This window comes from Cavia porcellus, unplaced genomic scaffold (assembly GCF_034190915.1).
Source record: "Cavia porcellus strain 051 isolate PalLab524CR breed Dunkin Hartley unplaced genomic scaffold, mCavPor4.1 scaffold_15, whole genome shotgun sequence".
Taxonomy (NCBI): Eukaryota; Metazoa; Chordata; class Mammalia; order Rodentia; family Caviidae; genus Cavia; species Cavia porcellus.
Genome location: NW_026947498.1, coordinates 19,282,586 through 19,306,519, shown reverse-complemented (window position 1 = coordinate 19,306,519; position 23,934 = coordinate 19,282,586).

The following is a 23,934-nucleotide window of genomic DNA, read 5'->3' as shown; positions in this document are numbered from 1 at the left end:
ATGGCTCGGTGAGCCAACCTCTGAGGCCTCCCTGGAGCTCTCCGAGCGCGCCTGCTCGAAAGCATGGCGTGCCTCTTTGAGTCCCTGGGCTGCGCCTACCATACTTTCAGTTCTGAGACATGCACGAACCATCTCCCAAATGGGGCGAACCATGGGGTCGACACCCGTGCCTTGCTCTTCTGCAAATTGAATGTCTCGTCCTAATTTCTCCCAGGAGGGCAAGGTGAGGGAGCCGGTGGGCAGGAACCACGGGGCCAAATCATTGATGCATTTGAAGAATTGTAAAACCGTTTGTTTTTCCATCCTAATTCCTCGTGCCCCAAGCAACATCCGCAATGATAGGGCGAGGGGGCCACAATTAACATTGCCCATTTCAGCAAATATAGAAAGCCCCGAGGCGCTATAGCCAGCAGGGGCCTGCCCTTCCTTTTCGGGCAAAATCGACCCTAACAAGGGGTCGACTAACAAATCCCTTAAAGTGCGTCCACCAAGGGTCGGGTTGAGCCTCCACTCACCCGCAGGTACGTACCGTCTCTCAACGCAGTCACAGGAGTCGCAGAAGGCACGGGAATGGTTTCAAGTCCCCGTACGGGCCACCAGCTGTCCGGAGCCGCTTCCGTCCCGCGGAATGGAGCACACGAACACTCAGCCTCTGCAAGCACCTTTATTGACTGGGCAGCAACCTCAATACATGTCCGTCCTCGATGGCTTCTTCCGTGTTGTGCGTCGGGTACTTCCTATACTTGGGCTTATATAGCTAATGTTATCCAATCATGGGATTACACGTGGGGACAGGCGATTGGGCGGCAACAAGGAAGCAATCAATCATTACCATATATGGCGGGGACAGTAAGCCGAGCAAGAACCAGGAAGCAGGATGTGTGTGCCATCTTGGGCACACGATGGGCGGGGGAGCAGTGAGGTGGTAGGCGGACGCCATCCTGTGGCTATATTCTCATGGGTAATACGGCAGGCTCCCAACAATTAATCCCTATCATTCTTATGTTATTTTTCTTTGCATCTTCTTGCAGTTGTTGAATTGTTGTTTCCTGATTCCTTGTTATTTTTAAAAGATCTTTCCTTTCCTGTTCACTATCTGGAATCCTGTCTTCAAGGTCTGAAATTCTATCTTCACTTTCATTAAGGCAGTTTTTACAACTTTCAGTGGAGTTTTTTATTTCCTGTATATCTCTGTGCATCTGCAGTATGTATTCTGTTTGTTTCTTATATTGCTCATCTAGGAACTCTATCTTTTTGTTTAGTTCCTCCAATTTTTTAACTGTGTTTTCTTTAGATATATTCAGAATCTCTTTCATTTCTTTTATCATTTCTTCTTTTACCTGGGAGATTATTTCGAGTTTGAATTTCTTTAAAGCTTCCTGAAGTTGTTTGTTAATTTCAGTAGCTATTTTGTCCAATATTTGAGGTGAATGGCATATATTTTCTTCTATATACATTGCTCCTAGGGCTTCTTGAGATGGGATAGAGGTTTGAGGTTGTAATTTGGTCTTTCGTTTTGTCATTTTCCTATATTTCTGTGTTTCAAGTGTTATTTGAAAGCTTCCTCAGGGTCTGTTGGAAATCCTCTTCTACGTTTTCAGCTCCTGAGAGTCTGGCACCCCGTTACCCCAGCCACTGGGCCTGCAGAACCAATGGCCCTCTTCTGCCTGTTTAGAACTCCTTAATTCCAGATAAGCTGGGCTTCAGGGACACTGTGCACCCACCTGTTTGTTGGAAGCTCCACAGCTCTCCAAGCGCAGCCGGGATGGGGAGGCAAATGTGGACGCCTCAAATCCACTTCTCCACTTCACTGCACCTGGAAGCCTGGAGGGACGGGAACAGTCTGGGCTTTGGGCAGAGTGCGCTGAGTGCTCATCACAGGCGGTGGGGCCTCTTGAACCTGAGATGTTGCCCTGCCCACTGAGACATCCCCAGTCCTTCAGACACAAGGGGAGGCATATGCAGGCGCCCCAGATCTGCCCAGCCCCTCCTCTGCACACCGATGGAGAGGTGCAGGAGTCCCACACAGCTGGACTCCGGGGATAGCATGAGCATGTGCCTGCCTACTTATTGGAAGCTCCACAGTTCTCCAAGTGCAGCCGGGATGGGGAGGCGGATGTAGAGGCCTCAAACCCACTTCTCCACTTCACTGCACCCAGAAGCCTGGAGGGTCTCAAACAGTCTGGGCTTTGGGCAGAGTGCGCTGAGCACTTAGGACAGGCCACCGGGCCTCTGGATCCTGCGATCCTCCCCTGCTTGCTGAGATATCCACAGTCCTCCAGACACACTGGGAGGTGGATGCAGGCGCCCCAGATCCGCCCAGCCCCTCCTCTGCACACCGATGGTGAGGCGCCGGAGTCCCAAACTGGCTGGGCTCCGGGGATAGCGTGAGCCCGCCTACTTGTTGGAAGCCCCACAGTTCTCCAAGTGCGCTGAGGGCTCACCACAGGCTGCGGGGCCTCTGGAACCTGTGATGCTCCCCTCTGAGACATTCACAGTCCTCCAGACACCTTGGAAACATTTTTAATCAAGGAGGTGGAAAACAACACCATAATGAAACATTGTTACACTGTGTCATTAAGGCTAAAATTAAAACAGAAACTAACTTCATAGAATATGGGCAACAGGAACTATCATTTATTATGTTAGTACTAAAAAGGTCAAAACAACACTCCTTGATGTTTTCTGATTAAAAACTTACAACAGAAGCACATATCATTGGTATGAGTAAATTGCAACACAAATTTAAAAACATCCTATAACCTTTCAAATCAACACTTTGACAAATTGAAGCAATATTCATGATATGAGAAAACAAAGACATGCAAGTAGAAATAGATTTTGGAGAGAAAAATATCAAGATACAGGAAACTTGAAGATATTTTCAATTAATTAAAAAGAAGTTTAATTTTTAACTATAGGCCACTGAAAGAACTTACAGGAATATAAAATTGATAATAAATATTTCTGTTTTAATAAAGCATTGCTAAATCATTTGGCCATTCTTATTATTGCATTTTCTAATTAATTAATTAATTATTTTTTTGTGGATACCTTGTGCTTAATATGCAGGCCTGGGACTTCTGAGTTATATCCCACCCCCTTGTTTTTATTTTTCTGTTGCTTAGTTTCCTCTTCGTTTTTATTGAAATATTTGTTTTAATTTCCAGAAGATGTTAATATTGTTAGATATGCACTTTGCAATTGTAGTGTTCCAGGATAAGATTTATCTTTAATTTTTAAAAATTACAACTCTAAATTTATAATTTTACTATAATAATAATCTTTTCTTATTCAATGCTTTTCCATTTTTTAAAATCTTGAATTGGATATGTATATTTTCTACTTCATCATGGCATAAATTAGTGAATAATGTTTGTTTCTTTTTCCCATATTGACCTTGTCCCAAAGTCATTTCTAAATAGTTTATTGCAATTGAGTGAATTTTTAAAGCCATTTGGAGAGCATTTAATATTTTCAAATGTATAAAATAGAATTTTCTCTATATGTTATTGGGCCAATTCTCACTCTGGTAGTATCATCTATTAAGAGTTCTAAAATTCTCACTATCATTTTTCTTTAATCAAATCAACTTGAAATTAATTAATTTAAATCAATCAACCAAACATTAAATTGGCATTCTTGCTGGGGATTCTATATTTGACACAAAATTCACATTGATTAGGATTAATGTTTTGCTTTTTTTTTTCTAATTTTTGGCTGTTACACATAGAAATCTTTCACTGTAAGAGTTAAATGTGAACTTTGAGATATTTTTATCAGTAAATATCCAATAATTGACATGGACATATATCATAGTGAGGAATTATACTTATTCTATGAATTTTTCAATTCTAGTGGATTATTGATTATAAAACCATTTTCTTAATATGTGTTTCTGGTATTGTAGGTGGCTTACTTACAAACCTTAGAATCAATTATCTTGGCTTTGGAATAATGTTGTAATAGTAAAATACCATAGATATAGGTGTGATATGCAATTACACACTTATATAACTGTTATGTCACTATTTAACAATTAAATATGTCTTCTTAGAATTATTTCTATACCTGATACTGTAATATTTCTTTCATATTTTCCATAAGATACTCATGTTTTTATCTGTCCTTTACAATGCTTAGCAACTTAACAACTGTAATGTCTTTTTTTTTTTTTTTTTTTTTTTTTTGTTATTTGATTGTTTTGTGGTATTGGAAATCAAACTTGGGGCCTTATGCTTGCCATGCAGATGCTGTGCTGTTGAGCTATAGCCCTGGCAACAACTGTAATGGTGAACAGTATTTTCCCATGGTAATCTTTACTTATTTTTACATATATTTTACATGTCTTTTATTTACTTTTACATATCTGCTTGGCTTATAATGTTTTATTCAGTTGTTTGGATCTGTATTCTCGTTTACAGATTAATTTTCTTAAATTTCTCATCAATATATAATGAGAATTTCTTCAAATTTATATGGAAGTTACCCTCTGTCTTAGTTTATTACATCCTATTTTTAGCAGAATAATAAGCCATTATTCTTGAATATTTGACAATGTTACACTGTCTGGAAATATGGTTATTTGAGATTATTCATACTTATTCAGTTTCTTCAGTGGTAGTTATTATACTCCTAATAAAATCTGTATTATTTCTTATTCAATGTCTCTAAAAAAAGTATAGCTGTCTTCTAAGTCAAGGATTTGCATTTAGCAAACTTCATATATGAGGTTGTCCCATTCATATCTGCTTTTGAGGCTTAGAAACAGCCATAGACAAAACATAAATAATACTGTATTTGATAATATTGTAATGAAACAAATACACAAACAGAAATCCACAAAAATGAGGAGCTGGGCTGATAAATAGACTCCAGTATGCCAAACCATGTCTTAGATTTCCCAAATTCTTTTGACACCTCTTTCTCCTTTAGTCTTTTGCTTTGTCATGTATAATCTTGGTTGTATGTGTACCTTCTGTATTGTTGTGATCAAGTTTCAAACAGGTTTGCAATTAATATTGATATTTTAGCTTATCAGCATTTATTTTGATAACATGTTATTTTATATTTTCAAATTTATGATTTCATAAATATTTTAAGATATTTCTCCTTATTCTTGTGGTATCTTAAGATCCGAATGTATATAATTAAAACTAGCTTTTAGTTTTTAATACCTCTTTAATTTCATTGTTCAAATTTGGTGTGTAGGTTTTTGTTGTTCAATAGTAATTGCAACATAAAAACTAAAATCAACATCTGCATAAAGACAAAAAGAATATCAATTTCTATTTTTTATGGTACAGTTACTTTTATTCTTTTCACTTTGGCATGGTTTTGACATTTCGTTAAAGGTTCCTTATTCCTAGTAAGGTGTAATTGTGGGCTGTGTTAAAGCTCTATAGATTAGTTTGTGGTTATTTAAAAAAGTGATTGAAATATACTGTCATCCAGGGTCAAGTCTTCTCTAATTAACCAGAAACATCTGGTGTCCCTTAAGGGGCTATGTTAAATGGTTTATTATTAATTTTATATGTTAATGACTCAGAACCCTTTAATTTTATGAAGCTAGTAGAGATATTATTTTTGCCAATGACCCACATTACATGATAAAAGTAGCTATGAATTAAAATTTTGTAATGGAAAATTGATATGATAAAAATTCAGCTTGAAGTTGGTATTCAAAAATTTAAAACTTAATTTAGTTATTATTTAAATCAACAGATCTGATTGGTGGTAATCAAAAAATAATTTAACTTTAATGATCAAAGCTAGAATAGTTAATTTCCCAAAATAAGTAGGAGATACAATTTAAGATAAAATTTTAAAATGTGTTCTTAAAGTCATACATCAATACATTCAAGTTTTTATAAAATATTTAAAATGACATATACACCTTTGATAAAATCTTTAAAACCAATATTGTAGGAAAGACTATCAATTATAAATTTGTAGTTTCAGATACTTTTATTAAATAGATGCTGTCTTAAAAATCCTTTATATCTATCAACAAAACTTTCAAGACCAATTTAAGAGGCTCACTTGGAAACTTACTATTTGTATACACATATGGATATCAAATTTCTTCACGTTGCTGGAACCATATTTCTATTTAGTGTAATAATGTTTTTAACACCGCCTCCTGTGAAAGAGTCACACATTCAAAATGTTAGTTTACTCAATTCAGTTTTTTGAAAAAAAATTGATCTTGCTATATTTAGTACTCACTAAACCTTTGAATTTCCTCAGGATCCAGAAATCAGATATTTTACATGCTCTGTGCTCTATCCAGAATAGTTTTACATTTTCAGACCATCTTTTCTCACTCTCTATGACTCTTCTCCCTTTTGCATATAACCAATAGATTTGTACAGTGTAATTCAGTGAATGCTAAGGAGAAATTAAATATTCTTTATTTGAAAAGACATGTGACTGCTTTTTTATTTGTTTTTATTATTATTAATTTTTACATTACTTAGTCATTTAGTTCAGATGCAAGCAAAATAGTGCATAGAAATAAACATAAAAACTAATGAAATGCGGTCTTCTTCTCTTGAAAACATATATCAGAGATGCTGCCAACTCCTATTTATAGTCATCTTTGTATTAAGCCTGTAACTTGGCATATTATGTTTTAAATGCCTCACACTTGAAATCTCAGTAGATCTCTTAGTGCAGTCTGTGTGCAGGCATCTATCGGAAATGATATTTTCTAATATCTAGCCTTACTATTCACATCATATTACTTGTATTTCCAAACATGACAAATTTCATGTCATGAAAAATTGATATTCTTATATCAAGTGCCTTAAAACTAAATTTCCATAATTTTACTAAATATTTAGAAAAAAAACCCAAATGTAATTCACCTGGTAGCTCTTTTATGACTAAAATGAGTTAAACATAAATGAATTAAATACAATTTTGAAGTAAGCCTAAAGATAATAAAAATTATCTTTGGGGGATTTTCCCACAAACTTATTTTCTAGAAGCATAAGTAAGCATATTTGTTACAAAAAGTTTGCCTGAAAACGAATGTGTGACAAACCTGGGTTAAAATGCCAATGAAATTATAATGAAGGAAGAAGAGGTGTCAAAAGGGACAGAGAAAACAACAAGTGGCCATGGTTTGTTAAAACAAGCTGATTTCTCTGCTTTGGGGGTTACTGGAGATAGTTCCTAATCAAAGAATCAACTCTTTGAGTCTTCCATTTGGCTGTAAGAGGAAGATTGGAAAAAGAACTGTGAACTATCCAGTGACCCTCCTATCCCTTTTCCTCTCAGCTGTTAAAGGAGGCTACAGAATGATTATCACCCTGCAATTGAGACTTGTGGTCCTGGTGCAGCATGTGAGGAAGAAGTGACACCTCACCTCCTAAAGTGTCCGTCCATGGGTGTGTTGGATACTGTTTCTGGTAGAAAATTATCCTGCAGCTTAGTGGATTGAAAACAAATGTCTATCTTAGCTTCTCCAACAGGATGGTCAAAATATTGACTGGAGTCATTTTGAAAGAATATCTGAGTTTGTTCATTTATACATGAAAAACGCATGTGCCCTTCCTTTATATTTTCTTTCTCACTCAAATGATGATCCAATTAGGAAATAAATAAAAATGTGAGAAAATACACACTTAAAATGCATTCTTATCATTTAAAATATTGAAAGATTCAAAGTCACTTGTATTTAATTTGCTTTTTTTTTCCCTTTTATTTTCTCTAGAAGTAGGCCAATTTGACAGTCTAGACATGGGGAGCTCTGGAGGACAATAAACCACAGTTTACTCATCGCTGAAAGAAATTTAGCTAAAACAGATCCAGTTGAAAAGGTAAATATGCAAGCAAGTTTCTTGGGTGGGATTGGGAAGAATCATTAGCAATAACACAAATGGCGAGTGGTTCATCACACAGACAGGGAAACACAGACAAAGAATGTAGCAATACATTCAATTAAAGAACAGAAAGACATTTAGCTATTGCCACAAATATGGCTCATAAACAAATACGTACTGACAAAATATGAAGATACAGCCACTTATTGAGGAAACAGTATCTGAATACATAATGATTACTTGCCAAGGTTTATTTTAGAAAATTTAGTGGGAAGGAAAATTGCATTGTTGGTGCTGTTCTGTTCTGTGCATTAAATCCAAGATTTTATAAAAAATCTTGGCTCTGTGTATTATTTAAACTGGTTGAACTGAAAAGAAAACACTTGTGCTTATTCATGAAGAAGGTATCACATGCAACAAATACCAAATCTTTATGAAGCTGGTTAATTAATAATAACTCACTATAAAGAAATAGTATTAAGTTAATGGAAGTTTTACCATACTTTGCATTAAGTATAAGCACTTACATTTAATTATGTTATATGTGAAAAATAAACTATAACAACCTATAAAAGTCAAACCATTTTATCACTTTTCTGCATTAATGTAACCAGGTGGTGGCACTGTTGATTAAAGTTGGAAAATTAAAATTCTGGTCATTTTAAAGGGAATCTTCTATGTAAAATTGCAAACTACATATGATTCCTGCTGCTATTGCATTAGGTACTATATCAAGGATTGAAGGCTATAGCAGGAAAATAGGCTGAAAACTATTCACCAAAATTTTAAATGTTAAAACTTATTTATGTCTTCAGTATTCAAGGATTTACAAGTAGATGTGCTAATACTGGAAGGTGAATTGGATGTATTTATAAAGATAGAGATTGTGTACTTTTGTCTCCATACCCAACAATAAGAAAGCATTCTAAATAAGATTTATTTACAAGAAGATTAAGATAAGGCATGTATCTCATTTTCTCTGCTGCTCATTTTCATGACTCAATTTCAGGATATGTGACGAGAATACCAGTATGCAATGAAGTTGAGATGCCTGTCTCAAATATAATCTTACATATAATTCATTATTCATAAGATAGTCTCACAATTTTTGTGATTTATTCATTTTATAAGATTTTAACTTCTCATTTTTTGAGGATTTAATGCGTCATAATGAATGGCAATAGCTATTAATCTTATGTTTGGTATAGTATGGAACTTTGAAAATGTGAAATTAGGCACAGAAGCTTTCCAGATAGCAGAAAATTTTCGGTTACTTACGAAATAAGAAAGTGAAAGAGCCCATGTTAACCAGAAGGAAGGGAAACATTTTCCTGCAACATTGAAGGAAAAAAATTACAAACATAGATTTGAAATTAACAAAGATTTCGGCCAGAGGCAGCATATGAGTGTCATACATTAATAAAACCAAGACATGTTTGTCACTTTGGTTTATCACATAACAGTAGCTTTCAAAATTTACAAGTGAAATTTTACTTCTTAACTATTTCTGCAGTTGATTTCAGAGATTCTCTTATATTTTTTGCTAGCAGAATTAACAGAGCTTTCCAAGAGGTTATCATTTAGCTAGAATATATTTTAAACTATATATTTATAAAATCAATATTTTTTCAAAAAGACATCATCGATTCACTTACATTTAACACATATGAAAGTATTTGTAAAATATTATCATTATGAGTCATACATTTTAAAAATGATTAAAAATACATCATTAGTATACTGTGTGATTGAAATATCAAATATTCTGAAAAGAATTATATCAAATAAAAGTATATAATTTTGCATGCTAAAACCCATGTTACTTTTTTATGTGTTTATGTAGTGTTATCATAGCTAGCTAAAGTCCTAATTATGTATTTAGATTACATTTTTCTGGGCTTTGAATTCTGAAAAAGATTCAGTAGACATGGAAAAAAAGAGAAACATATTACTAAAGTTTATTCTATACGAGTTCTAAATCATTTCCCTTTCTCACTATAATGGTTTGGATATAGTGTGTTAACCAAAGGCTCACTGCTCTGAGGGCTTGACTGCCAGTACACTTTAAAAAGTTATTGAATCATAAAGGCTTTTACTTCATCAGTGAAATAGTCCAGTGATGAGATCAGGATTTAAGGTCCATTTTAGGAAGCAACAAACACAGGAGATGGAACCCTTCTGAAGGGTGTGCTTCATGAGGAATGGCTTTGCCAGAGTATCTGGTCCCAGGTCCCTCTCTCTCTCTGCCTCTTTTGCCCCCCCTGCCTTCTGGTTGCCATGAAGTATCCAGCTTTCCAGCACCACATCACTCTGCTCTGATGTTTCTGTCTCCACACAGGTTGAAGTTGCCATGGACTCAAGTCTCTGAAGCCATTAACAGAACAAACTTGTCCTCTTTTTATGATGAATAGTCTTGTATTTTGTGAAAGAGATGGAAATTTAACTAACATTCATATACCTATATATTTGGGTTTATGTCCCTTACATATGTAAGAACTACAAACATACAAGATTATTGTGAATGCATGTTACTCTTTCTTATATTAATAGAGATCCCACTACAGGTTTTTTTTTTTCTTCTTTTTTTGTTATTGTAGGTTTATTTTACACTTTTTTCTCTAAGAGTGTATGCGAAGACAGGTAAACTATGATTATTAATAGCAATTAGAATGTTCTGGTTTGAATAAATATGTGTATTGGTCTACTGGCTTATGTGATTGTAGAGGTTAAAAAGTTCCATATTTTGCTCTTTGCAAAGCCAAAACCAAGAAACCAGTGTAGTACAAAAGTCTGTCAACCAGAGCAATCAAGGTCAGGAAAAGACCTGTGCTTATCTCAAACATCTCATCAAAGAAAACTCTTCCTCCATGTTTGGTTTTGCTGAGGTCCTCAGTGAGTAGCATGATAGTCACCCACTCCAAGGGGTGTCATACTTTTTGGTATAGCTTACCAATTCACTTACTTATCTCTTCTGAAAACACCCTCACAGACACATTGAGAAATCATGGTTAACCAAGTATCTTAGCATATTTGGCCCAGTCAAGTCAATACCTAAAAAAATCAACAACACAGCTACTCTCCTCTTCTCAAATTGAGGCAAAAACCCCAAAGCTAACAGCTGTTCTCAAATGGTGGCCCTTCTCTGTGATAGTGAAACACTGCAGAAGGCACACAAAATCCTGATGATAAGACAAAATCAATTTTATCACATTTAACCGTAATTACATTTTCACTTATGATTTTGTTAGAAGTGACTTTGATATTTTGTGAAAATTAGCAGTGGTTAGCACTTGAAATGTATAGCCAATAAGATTATAAGCTGTGTTCTATATCTTACAAGCTCAAATAAATTGTTAAAATAGCTATTATTGTTCTGTCTTCTTGTTCTCTCTTCCCTACACCAATGGAGAAGACACAAAGTCATGTCTTTTCAGTGCTGTGTAACATAACCAGCTCTGCCTACCCTGAGTATTTATCAGACCTGCCTGACATGTAGCTCTTTCTGCACTTACCCTTTTTATGCATAATAGTGGTCAATTTTAACTAGGAATTTTTCTGTTGAGAAAACCTATTTTTCTTTTATTTCTAAACCATTTCTTTTTCAATGGTTCCATGTCCTAATGCCCTATTTTTCTTTTCTGTCTATTGAAATCAATGATTTTAGGAAACAAAAATAGATTTAAATCTTACACCATTTCAAGAACTTTTAACTAGGTCTTCCAAGAACATGCTTGCAAAGGTTTATGTATGACTGCCATCATTTTTTGCAAAGAAATCTGTTTTCTAAATGACTATTACTATTCAAATTTCCTTGACAAATTTTACCAAGGTAAGCAGCAAATGAAGGTAATATTACCGAAGAAAAAAATCCAAAAGATATAAGCAGAACACATTGCTTTAGAACATAATTTTATCATATTTTTTAATATTTAATTTTTGCTGCATCTATATGTATATGTAAATAATATTTCTCAGATATGTTAAACTAAATTGTCAATGAGTATGTGTTAGGTGGATTTAAATGAATACAAATGTTAGATGTATTTATTTATATCACTTCATAATTCTTGCAATATTCATAATATTATTCAGTATTTAATGCCCATCCAGTTGTAGATACAGTATATAAGGTAAAAATATTGGTGCTTACAGTAACAGGAGAAAGAGTATGTGAGTTTTGTATTATATATTCTTGGAATTACCTTTAGGATCCTCTAATCTTTATCATCTCAACACTAATATTGCATTCTTTACAATTAACATAAGAGCAAATGAAAAGATAAAGCTCATTCATCTATTAAATATTAATTCTAAATCAAATTAATTGCATTCAGTACCTAAATTCTTGAAATCTTTTGTTTTTCAAGATACTTTAATGTTCAGGCAGGAAAATGCTGACCTTTTATGGAAATCAAACCTTTCATGCAATGTGGGTTCAGGAGACTTCCTTATTAGAATGCATTGCAGCTATAACTTTATTAAATTAAATATGGTTCTTGGCAATTAGTCATGGAAGTTTCCTTTGGCCCACTCTTCTAATCACAGAGCAACATGACAGATATTGGTAGAAATCCACCAAAGAAATTCTTATTTCCCTGAAATTTTTGCCCTCCACAGTCCACCAGTTATCTTCCAAGGTTCCCAGGACTATGTTCCCTTTCAGGTTTTTATCAACACTATTTCTCATCACTTTTTCAATTTTTACATGAGCAAAATACCTATTTATTGAACTTTGCGTACTGATATTGTTAGTTTTCCCCAGAACTTACTTTGCAGTGCAAATTTTCACAAAATCGTAATTGAAAACTTATTAAGTACTGACAATGTGCTGAATACAACAAAGAGAATTTTGAATGTTTGAAGAAATAGGTACATGCACTATTGTATCAACAATGCATAATAAATATATATATATATCTAACTACTTTATGGTGTCATTAAACAAATACAGCTTAGTTTGTGTATTCTTCAAAATTAATTAAAGAAAATCTGACTCAATATAAATTTTAAGGAAATTTCTATTGCACTATTACTGATATAATTGTCACTTGTTCTTTCCTATTACTTAGGGTGGAAAATATTATTTTATAATTTTTGCATTTTTTTATCCTAAAATCATTACAACACTCAAGTTATTTATGCCTGTTTAAGGTTTTAATAATTGCTACCAAAAAAGACAGAAACATTTGACAGCATCCACATTAACTTTTGTTGTGTTCCATTCTCTGTTCATTTATTTTCTACACTTTTCTCTGTTTAGAATACTTTTGCTAAGATATCAATTTATAGCACACAGTACTTTTGTGGTTCAAATATTAGAAGCACTTCTATGTCGTGTGCATGCTCTAACCAATAGGATTTTCTCTAACTCATTTTCTGTGGTAAGGCTTTATTGCACTTACAGGAACCAAACTCCACTGGCCATTATTAGCTACTTTATATTGAGCCTAACATGAATGGCAAGAAACCCTCATTTTTTAAAAAAATAAAGAATCCATCATTTATCATGTTACTCAGGAAAAAAATCTTGAATAAATTATATTTAAATATTCATAAATACTTAACAATTTAGAAATGCTATAATAAAGTTACTAAAATGTCAAGAACTTCAAATTACTGCCACTAAAATCATACAGTTGTTTCTTTTTAAAGGATTTGTAGATTTTATAACTCTTGTTGCTATGAGTTTAGAAAGCCAAGAAGAACTAGAAGTTGTCTAAAGATGTTAGAAGAATAGGTACAGATACTTAGAAATACTACAAGAGCAGTCAATACTGTTCTGTAGAAAGATTTTTATATGTTACAACATGAAGTGAAATGTGCAGAATATTGAAGGAGGATCAGGTGCACACCTCTTACTATTCATATCGAAAACCTGTCCTTGATTTTAATGGTATGATACACTATTATTCCATCCAAAATCATCAAATAGGCTGCCGTGCCTGGCCATCGGTGTGCAGAGGAGGAGCTGGGCAGATCTGGGGTGCCCTCATCGGCCTCTCTGCGTGTCTGGAGGACTCTGGATATCTCCGCCCAGACTGTTGGAGTCCCCCCAAGCTTCCAGGTGCAGTGAAGGGGAGAGGTGGGTTTGAGGCTTCCACATCAGCCTCCCCATTCCGGTTGCACTTGGAGAACTGCTGAGCTCACGACGGGTGGGCCGGCCCACACTATCAGCCGAGCCCAGACTGTTTTGCTGCCGCGCCTGGCCATCAGTGTGCAGAGGAGGAGCTGGGCAGATCTGGGGTGCCCTCATCGGCCTCTCTGTGTGTCTGGAGGACTGTAGATATCTCTGCAAGCGGGGAGGGACCACAGGTTCCTGAGGCACCGCGGCCTGTGGTGAGTACACTAACCCGGCTGCAATTGAAGAACTGTGGAGCTTCCAAAGGGCAGGTGGGCACACAGTGTCCCTGAGGCCCAGCTTGTCTGGAACTGCGGAGTTCTGAGCAGGCAGAGGAGGGCCACTGGTTCTGTAGGCCCGATGGCTTGGGGTAGCGTGGTGCCAGAGTCTCAGTAGCTGCAAACATAGAAAAGAATTTTCAACAGATCCTGAGGAAGCTTTCAAATAACACTTGAAACACAGAAATATAGGAAAATGACAAAATGAAAGACCAAATTACAACCTCAAACCTCCAGCCCATCTCAAGAAACCCTTGGAGCAATGTATATAGAAGAAAATACATCCCATCCACCTCATATATTGGACACAATAGCTAATGAAATTGACAAGCAACTCCAGGAAGCTTTAAAGAAATTCAAACTCGAAATAATCTCCCAGATAAAAGAAGAAATGATAAAAGAAATGAAAGAGATTCTAAATACATCTAAAGAAAACACAGATAAAAAATTGGAGGAACTAAACAAAAAGATAGAAAACCTAGACGAGCAATATAAGAAACAAACAGAATACATAATGCAGATGCACAGAGATATACAGGAAATAAAAAACTCCACTGAAAGTTGTAAAAACCGCCTTAATGAAAGTGAAGATAAAATCTCAGACCTTGAAGACAGGATTGCAGCCAGTGAACAGGAAAGGAAAGATCTTTTGAAAACAACAAGGAATCAGGAAACAACAATTCAACAACTGCAAGACGATGCAAAGAAGAATAACATAAGAATGATAGGGATTAATGAAAGAGAGGGAGACAACATGAAGGATGTCAGGAGGATATTTAGAGAAGTAATAGCTGAAAATTTCCCAAGCATGAGATCAGAAACTGACATCAGGATCAGTGAAGCATACAAACTCCAAATAGTCATAACCAAAATAAAACTACACCCAGACATATAATAATCACCATCCCAGAAATCCAACACAAGAATAGATTATTAAAAGCTGTCAGAGAGAAAAGACAGATCACTTATAAAGGAAAACCTATCAGAATCACAGCAGACTTGTCAGCACAAACGATAAAGTCAAGAAGAGCATGGAGTGAAATATTCCAGATCATAAAGCAAAATGATTTCCAACCTAGACTGATATATCCTGCAAAACTATCATAAAAAATAGATGGTGAAATACGATACTTCCATGACAAAGAACAGCTGAAGAACTTCATGAACACCAAACCGACCCTGCAAAAAATATTGAAACACAGTTTAGATACACAAAGGAAAAAACCACTAAGCAAAGCAAATAATTAAACAGAACAGAAAGATAAAGATGCAACAGCAGAGAGATAACATTCCTACAATTAACCAGCATTTAACAGTAATAACCATTAATGTAAATGGCCTCAATGCACCAATCAAAAGAAACACACTAGCAGAATGGATCAAGAAACAAAATCCAACCATATGCTGTTTAAAGGAAACGCATCTAACGCAGAAGGATACTCACAGACTGAAAGTCAAAGGATGGAAAACAATTCTTCATGCAGCAGGAATCCAAAAAAAGGCAGGAGTAGCCATTCTGTTTGCAGACAACGTGAACTTTAAACCAACAATGACCATAAAGGACAAAGAAGGTCACTACATACTCGTAAGGGGAAAACTCCAAGAGGAAGAGATAACTATCTTAAATATATATGCACCTACTCCAGAGCACCCAGTTATATAAAACAATTATTAACAGAAATGAAAACTCAAATTATCAGTAACACAATTGTAACAGGAGACCTTAATACGCCATTGACACCAAGGGACAGATCAACCAGACAGAAAATGAGCAAAGAAATAACAGAACTGAATCACACCTGTGAACAAATGGGTTTGATAGACATATACAGAATGTTCCACCCAACAACACCAGAATACACATTCTTCTCAGCAGTACATGGATCATTTTCTAAAATAGACCATATATTAGCTCACAGAACATATTTAAGCAAATGCAAAAGAGTTGAAATCATCCCTTGCATGTTATCGGATCATAGCGCTCTGAAATTAGAAATTAATGATAAAAGATACTGCAAAAATTCCACAAACACATGGAAACTGAATAACACACTCTTGAGCAATCAGTGTGTCACAGAAGAAATTAAAGAAGAAATTAAACAATACCTAAAAGAAAATGAAAATGCAGATACAACTTACCGGAATCTGTGGGATGCAATGAAAGCCGCCCTGAGAGGAAAATTTATTGCACTGAGTTCCCACATCAGGAAAACAGAACGAATACAAATAAATAACTTGATGCTACACCTCAAATAGCTAGAAAAAGAAGAGCAAGTCAAGCCCAAAGCCAAAAGAAGAGAGGAAATTATAAAAATCAGAGCAGAAATCAATGCAATAGAGACTAAGAAAACAATCCAAAGAATCAACGAATCAAAGAGTTGGTTATTTGAAAGAATAAATAAAATTGATAAGCCCCTAGCCAACCTTATTAAAAAAAGGGAAGAAAAAGCTCAAATTCATGCAATAAGAAATGAAAAAGGAGAAATCACTATAGACCCAATAGAAATACAGAGGATCATCAACACCTATTTCGAAAACATCTACTCTCAAAAGTTTGATAACACAGAAGAAATAGACAGATTCTTAGAAGCATATGAAGTACCAAAGCTAGATCAAGAGGATGTAAAACTGATGAATAACCCAATCTCTGCTAATGAAATTGAAAATTAATTAAGTCTTTACCCACCAAGAAGAGCCCAGGCCGAGATGGATTTACTGCAAAGTTCTACAAGAAATATAAAGAAGACCTAATGCCGACACTCCTCCAACTATTCAATGAAATTGAAAGGGAAGCAATCCTTCCTAAGTCATTCCTGGAAGCAAATATTACTCTAGTACCAAAACCTGAGAAAGACCCAACTATAAAAGAGCACTATAGACCGATCTCCCTAATGAACACAGAGGCAAAAATCCTCAATAAAATATTGGCAAATAGGATCCAGCAAGTCATCAAGAAGATTATACACCATGACCAAGTGGGATTCATCCCAGGAATGCAAGGATGGTTCAATATACGCAAATCAATAAATGTAATCCACCATATCAATAAAGCCAAAAATAAGAATCACATGATCATTTCTATAGATGCAGAAAAAGCCTTTGATAAGGTCCAACACTTATTCATAATAAGAACTTTACAGAAAATTGGAATAAATGGTCTTTACCTCAATATAATAAAGGCCATTTATGACAAACCAACAGCCAGCATCATACTAAATGGCCAAAAATTGAAAGCCTTTACTTTAAAATCGGGCACAAGACAAGGATGTCCTTTATCACCACTCCTATTTAATATAGTACTGGAAGTACTAGCCAGAGCAATTAGGCAAGAAAGAGAAATAAAAGTGGTAAAGATAGGAAAAGAAGTAGTTAAATTATCATTGTTTGCAGATGACATGATACTCTACATAGAAGAACCCCTAAACTCCATTGAAAGACTCTTAGATACAATAAATAAATTCAGTAATGTGGCTGGATACAAAATCAATACTCAGAAATCAATAGCATTCCTATACACAAACAACAAAATCACAGAGAGGGAAATAAGAGAAACTGGACCATTCACATTAGCAACCAAAAAAATGAAATATTTAGGAATTACTCTTACGAAAGAAGTGAAAGACTTATACAGTGAAAATTATAATACACTGAAAAAAGAAATTGAAGATGATCTCAGAAAATGGAAAGACATCCCTTGCTCATGGATAGGAAAACAAACATTGTGAAAATGGCCATTCCCCCAAAATTGTTATACAGATTCAATGCAATCCCAATAGAAATACCATCAACATACCTTATAGATCTAGAGAAATCACTCCTAAATTTCATCTGGAACCAGAAGATACCTAGAATCGCAAAGGAAATTCTAAGCAGCAAAGACAAAGTAGGAGGCATCACAATCCCTGACTTGAAGTTATACTACAAAGCAACAGTAGTAAAATCAACATGGTATTGGAATCAAAACAGAACCGAAGATCAATGGAATAGATTAGAAGATACAACCACAACTACAAACACACTCAACCACCTTATCTTTGATAAAGGAGCCAAGCAGGTTCACTGGAAGAACGACAGTCTCTTTAATAAATGGTGCTGGAAAAACTGGCTCTCCGTTTGCCGAAAACTAAAGCTAGACCCATGTCTATCACCATGTACTAAATTAAAATCTAAATGGGTCAAAGATCTGAATATTAAAACAGAAACACTAAATCTATTGGAAGACAAATTAGGTAGAAACCTTGGAGACATAGGAGTAGGTAAAGAATTCATGAACAGGACTCAAACCGCACAGGAAATACTTCCCAGAATCAATAACTGGGACCATTTCTTTTTAAAAAGTTTCTGCATGTCAAAAGAAATCTCCAGCATAGTGAAAAGAAAACCCACAAACTGGGAAAAGATTTTAGTGAACTCTCTCTCAGACAAGGGCCTCTTGTCTAAAACATATAAAGAATTAAAAAAACTCAGACCTCCAAAATTCAAAGATCCAATCCAAAAATGGGCATCTGAGATGAATACGCAACTCTCAGATGAAGAAATGCAAATGGAAAATAAATACATGAAAAAATGCTCATCATCATTGGTCATTAGAGAAATGCAAATTAAAACCACACGGAGATACCATCTCACTCCTGAAAGAATGGCCAGGATCAAGAAAACCAACAACAACAAATGCTGGAGAGGCTGTGGGGAAAAAGGAACTCTTCTGCACTGCTGGTGTGAGTGTAGACTGGTACAGCCTTTGTGGAGATCTGTCTGGAGATTTCTCAAAAAGTTGGGATTGGAAATCCCATTTATTCCAGCTATTCCACTCCTGGGCATATTCCCAGAAGAACTGAAAGCATCATACCACAGTGATATATGTGCACCTATGTTTATAGCAGCACAATTTGTAATCGCCAGATCTTGGAAACAACCCAAGTGTCCATCAACTGAGGAATGGATAAAAAAGTTGTGGTATTTCTATACAATGGAGTATTACTCCGCTATAAAGAAGGATCACATTGAGATATTTATCAATAAATGGGCGCAGCTTGAGACCATACTCATAAGTGAAATAAATCAATCTCGCATGTGTGAATACCGAATAGTTTCCCTAATGTAAGTAATGATTCAAATATATAAAAATATGTGGTAATCATGATTCCCCATTAGGTGGCCTTGAAGCCTTATAAAGTTTTCACTCATTAATTAGAAAGGCTTTATTCTGGGCTTCTTGATATGGAAATATTTGAAGCTAGAGTATATGAAGTTTTATCCAAATATTTCAAGGAAACAGACGGACACTATGGTAACTACTATTAAGTCGGGTTATATGGTGGTGAAGTACTAGGTTGCTGAAACAGTCATGCTTTGACCTCTATTGTTATATTGTTATGTCCTGTTTTATCTCAATCTCCCCCTTATTCTTTTAAAAAAATTATTTAGTCATTTCTTATGTTTGTCTTAATTAAGGGAAAAATTTTAAAAATTAGGATATATAAATAGTAACTCTTTTTGATTTCCTATTAACTTGTTTGAAGTCCTGTAATACTCCCACGATCTTGTTTTGACTGATTAGACTCTGTTCTATTCTGTATGATAGTATCAAGTTTGAGGATATAGGCAACTACTTTGAAGGCAATAAGATTCACTAAGATGCCCATTCTGGTTTGACTATTGTCTTCTTTGGAAGTCCTGTAATGTTTACAATGCCTAAGTTTTATTGGTCTTGTTCTCTACTGTTTTGTCCAACTTTATAATATCTAATGAAACAGACAATTCTTTTTGAGGAAACAAGAGACAACGTTGATAACCATTGTTGATAACCTTGTACTCTGTTCTACACCATGTGCTATGTCTATCCTTGGTTTTGACTGACAGCTTTGTTTTGCCATATTTGACTATATTCTCTCCCCCCCCAAAAAAGTAATAAGCACTAAGGAGTAATAAAATCCAAAATGTGTAAAAAAAATCATCAAATAGCTTCCTTTATAATGTTGTCCAATATCTTTTGTGTTGTTTTTGTGTATTTGTATGTCACGTTGTCAATTGTTTAAGAATGATTTCAAATTTATATAAGTATTTTGATATTTAACAATAAAGCCAGCTGTTACCACACAAACTTATGCATGCCAATCTATTATTAACATGATAACTTTGCTACCATTAATGAAATATTGTTGATAAATTCTGGAATAAATTTCATACCTTATTAAATTTTCTTTTTACCTAATATTTTTCCAACCTTAAATAGAAATCTGAAAATAATATACTCATAAATTAATCTATTATTGTTCATCCAATGAATAAACAGATGATCTATATCTAGCTTTATTCATGCATATGGTAAATAATTTGAAAGAATATGACTTCCAGTAGCAGGAGAATGAACAAAGAATCATCTACCTGAAGTGCAATTGATACACCAGTAAGAATTTTATAGTGCAAAGCAGGAATTTCATTAAGAAGCAAGGCATTCCTTTACTATATATGTCAAAACCCAATTAGGCTTGCACAGTTGACTGTTTTAAATAAAGAGGAAAAGTGAGAAACCAGAAATGAGTAGAATGGGAATTCCAGAAATCGGCATAGATGAAATTTTATGACCAACTTTTGCAGTATTTAGTTTAATAATATATTCTTGTAAATTTAAATTGTGTTTGTATAGTAAATATTTTTCCTGCAACAAATTGTGCTATCAAGAAGAAAGATAGTTGTGCTTGGATTCAAAACTGTCTTCCATGGAACAGACTACCTAGAAGTTGCTGGAAGTATGTTGGTCATGGGGTATTCCTCTGAGAAGACAAATCTTGGACTTGAGATCCAGTTCTAGCCCTACTGAAGAAACTAACGCTTTATCACTCATTGAAGCAACAGTGTAGCAACAGCTTGGAAAATTATGCTCAGCTTCTTCCAAGGCTTGGAAAAAGAAACAGTTAAAATTCAGATGCCACATAATGATATGCATAAAATTAATATTTTAACAATTTGTTTATTCACAGAATCTAGAGTAGGCTGACTGAAGCTCTAGTTACACTCAAGAATAAGTTAGTAACAAGAAACAACTACAAAACCCCTAATGCCTGTGCATGTTTTGGAGAAATAAAGAGAAAATATAACTTATTAGTCAATATAGAGAAAGCTAAGTGAACTACTGTTTTAAAGCTTGCATAAAACATCATTACTTTTTAAAATGTCTTTGAGGTTTATCCTTTGACCTATAATCAGTTACTTTCACATTTCTCCCACTCCGGCACATTGAAAATTTCAGCAGGATCAATAGCTAATGAGTTACATGTGTCATATAGTTGAGAACAACATTGGGATTCATAATATCATACTTTAAAACATTTATGGCTGTAAACATTTTGATGCACAATATGCATCTTTTATAAGCTTTGAAATCCTACTTATAAAAATACCTTTTAATTTCCATAGTAAATGTAGGAAGGCCATTTGACTTTATCTCCCCAGGCTAAGCACTGCATACACCATATGAAACATGTATTATCTCATGGCAATAACTATTGAATGTACTCTATATCTGGTTACTTTAAATATTTAGAATCTTTATTGTATGTAATATGATACTTTCTTGACTAATTAGAAATCGAACAACACCCCCATAAAAAGGCATGTATAGAATCTTACCAGTAATTATGACATTCTACAGGCTTGATTAAATTTTGAAGAAGAATTTTCTGGCTATTACTGATTGCCATGAAAAATATGAATCTTCAACTTCTGTAAAATCAGCATATAAAAGAGCCACCATCCCATCATGAAAAAATATTTATGTGCTAAATAATTAATTGTATCCTCCAGAATTCATAGGTGTGTAATGCTATTTATACTGAATGTATCCACCTCTCCTATATAAAACACTAAACAGTCTTCAGCAATGCTGCACTTGCTAATGTGACATAGTCTCCTTTGCTGTTTGTCTGTACTTATGATGTCGGACAGAATGTGTCCTTTCTAAAAATGAAGCATGAGCACTATGTTAAGCAGGAGCCAGAGAGCCAGAGATTTAGCTCAGCAGTGTAAGCACCTGACTGATAAGCACAAGGTTGTGAGTTTGATTCCCTAGTACCAAACAAAACTAAACAAAAATAAAGAATATATTATTCCACAAAATAAAACCCATGATTTTTTAAATGTTATAGTACACAAAAACTTATTTTTGTGTAGTTGAACAAAAAAAAAAAAAAAACAATGGAGATGAGCTCAATGGTATTGAATCAGTATTCAGTCAAGTGTTCTCATAATATATTAGCTTTCAATTTTCAATATATCTTATTTTAGTTGTCATAATGCTATAGTTTAGTCTGAGTTTTTATGTATATTATTTATGCAAAATAATTAATTGAACTTTTAATTTGGTGTGTGTAAACTAAACTGGCTCTTGGTGATAACTGATTTTTCTTTTTTTTTTTTTTTTGTCTTTAACCTCCCAAGAGAACTCATTATAACAAACTCTAGTATTTTTAGACCTCTTGTGGTGTTAATCTTCATCAAATAATCTTGTGTTGTGAAAAGACAGATTGTCCAGACAAGTATCTTTCACTTTAATGAAAAACCTAAGAGATAACATGTAGGACATAAGAGATGAACGCGTTTGTGAACTTCTCAATTTATTTTATGAGTAGATAGCTTTCTGGAAGGGAGAGTGTGTACACTTGGGAGCTTCCAGTATCCACAGAGAACAGTGTCTGGCAGTCAGGTCTTGTCAATGGAAATCTACAGTTCATTTGCTTCTGCATGGGTCTCACCCCTCACAGTAAGAAATCCTTCCATAAAAACAATTTTAATATTAAAATGCTCTCAAACACAACTCAAAGAAATTACCACTTATCAAATAAGGGCCTGGACGCCCAGGGATTTTTAAATTATGTTTTACAATTGCACAAAGGAGCAAGAACTATTATAGAAAGCTTAGTACCTTGATTTAAAATCTGAAATTTTTTACCAAATAAATGCTAGAGTTTGGTTTTGTTTAGCTTTTTCTGAGAAGTTGTTGAAATGCAACTATTATTCTGTAGATAGAGATACATGGAGATTTTCTTAGTGAAAACATTGCTAGAAAACTGTAAACCTACTCGGATAATTAGATTTGCTATACCTCATTTTTTTTAATTAAGAAGGAGACTTTTCTAAGGCAATTCTTATACAATGTATGGCAGTTATGGGAACATTGTGCCCTATGCTTTCGTCGTGTTCAACATCAAAATATTCTATGACTACAGACATTTAGTTCCATGTGGTTGATTTTGAGAAAAACACGTCATGTGTTACATTGAGTTAGATTTTCAATTGCACATAATATTTAGTTTTTAAAGAGATGCTCTCAAGGAATCATGGGTACAAAACGTATTTTGTGTTTTTTGACTAAAACTAAAGAAGTAGTGAAAATTTCTTTCAGGTTTCATCAGAAAATTATTTCTCCTAAAATGTACTAATATAAGTATAAACTTGTGTCCATATACTAGTAAGAAAAACAAGATAATGAAACTATGGCCTTTTATTTTTTTACCTCTTCATCTTTTTTTTTTTTTTTGATTATTGCAATTTACACAGGAAAAATGTCAATACGTATTTGGAGGTATTAGTATTTTACTTCTTATGAAAATGAAACGCATACCTTGAAAATTTTTATTCTCTTTCCTCTTTATGGTAGGAAAAGTGTAATGTCATTATTAATATGGCACAGTGCTCATGAATAATCCAA